At 25.7% G+C, this 1,972-nt stretch overlaps 1 long non-coding RNA gene across 1 annotated transcript; it reads left to right on the top strand.

The window, feature by feature from the left end:
- LOC113224050 lies at positions 1-319 on the top strand. Its single transcript, XR_003309019.1, has 2 exons — positions 1-48; positions 173-319. It is a non-coding gene; the product is annotated as an uncharacterized LOC113224050 (long non-coding RNA).
- The last annotated feature ends 1,653 nt before the right edge of the window (positions 320-1,972 follow it).

Here is a 1,972-nt window from a genome sequence, read left to right as displayed (position 1 = left end):
TGTAGATTCATTTTTGGCAGCACAATTATTAGAACCGACAAAAAAAAGGTAACCAATAAATAGTTAAACAAATGGGGATATACACATAAATATATGTATGTACGTATGTATTTATGTATGTACATAAATGCATAACAACGGCACCATGTACTTTTTTATTATACATTTTTAGGAGAGGAAGAAAACGACATATCCTTATCCCGCATCCCATAAAAATGAAGAAAAAGGTGAAAAAACAGACAAAAAAGCAGACGAAAAAACAGACGAAACAGCAGACGAAACAGCAGACGAAACAGGTGGTGAAAACGAGCACGAAAAAGAAGAAGAAAAAGGAGAATGAGGAGGAGAAAGAGAAGGAAAAGGGCAAGGAAAAGGAGAAAAAAAAAAAAAAAAAAAAAAAAAAAAAAAAAAAAAAAAAAAAAAAATAAAAATAAGAAAAAACAAGAGAAGAACAAAGAAGAAAAGGAGGAGAAGACCAACGAGATAGACAAAATAGACAAAGAAAAAAAGAAAAAAAAGGATAAGACAGATAAGAAAGATAAGAAGGAAAAGAACGAAAAAAAGGAAAAGAAAGAAAAGAAAGATAAGAAAGAAAAAAAAGATAAGAAAGAAAAAAAAGATAAGAAAGAAAAAAAAGATATAAAAGAAAAGAAAGATAAGAAAGAAAAAAAAGATAAGAAAGAAAAAAAAGATAAAAAAAAAAAAAAAGATAAAAAAAAAAAGAAAGATGAAAAAGACATGACAGTCGAAAAAGACATGACAGTCGAAAAAGACATGACAGTTGAAAAAAATATGACAGTTGAAAAAAATATGACAGTTGAAAAAAATATGACTGTTGAAAAAAATATGACAGTTGAAAAAAATATGACAGTCGAAAAAGACAAAAAACATAACAAAAACAAAAAAAAAAATAAAGATAAAAAAAAAGATAAAAAAAAAGATAAAAACAGAAAGAAGGACAGAAAGACCGATAAAGCTAAAAAAACGAAAAAGAAGATCGAAAAAAAAAAAAAAAGTGAAAAGAAGAAGAAATTTACAAACTGATTGAGCATTCATAAAATGAGAACGATGTTTTTTTTTTTTTTATTACTAAAGATTAATTATTTAATTTTATATTAATATGCATTTTGCATGGATCTTGCTTATTTATGTTATTTTCCTGTTCACATTTGTAGTTTACATTATATTCTCAGTTCACAATGATACGATGGTTTTTTTTTTTTTTTTTTTTTTTTTTTTTTTGCGTATGATTTTACTTTTAGTTATTTTTTTTAACTAATTATGAAAGTTATTCTTCTCATTTTCTTCTGGTAAATAAAATAAAACATAGTAGGTGCGCATTAGTAATATTTTGTTTATATATAAAATTTGTACCATAATTATATAATATCAGGACTTTTTATGAATCATTATTTATAGTCGATTTTCTATTTTCAATGATAGTAAGCATTTTGGTAAAAACTTGTCTAGCTGCTATCAACTTTTTTAATTTATTTGTCTGTACTTGTTTTTCTAGCTGTGCGATGTCCTTATCTAATATTTTTTTTTTTATAATGAAATTGTAATCTATATCATATAAATCATTGTCGTTTGTGTCATCAGGGTTTTCATATATTTTTTCTTCTTCACACATATCTGAACTTGTTTGGTAGTTATCTGCATTTTCTAGTACTTTTTTTTCTTCTTCCTCGAGTACTCTTTCTGTAGAGTTACTTAATGTATACTCGTTCACTTTTGCACTATTTTGGGGCCTTATTATGTTTAAGGGGTTATTTTTACTTTCTTGGTTTAAATTTTCGCTTGTTTTATTACTTGTTAACGTTTGTTTGGAATTCCTTGCAGGTGACTTAGTCATTTTGCTAACACTTTTGCTCACGCCTTTGCTTTTTGCTGTTTGCTTTTTACTTTTTACTTTTTGCTGTTTGCTTTTTACTTTTTACTTTTTACTTTTTACTTTTTACTTTTTACTTTT

The sequence above is a fragment of the Piliocolobus tephrosceles genome, unplaced genomic scaffold (assembly GCF_002776525.5).
Source record: "Piliocolobus tephrosceles isolate RC106 unplaced genomic scaffold, ASM277652v3 unscaffolded_43368, whole genome shotgun sequence".
NCBI lineage: Eukaryota > Metazoa > Chordata > Mammalia > Primates > Cercopithecidae > Piliocolobus > Piliocolobus tephrosceles.
Note: the sequence above shows the minus strand (reverse complement) of the source record. Positions and strands in the feature narration are given on the sequence as shown.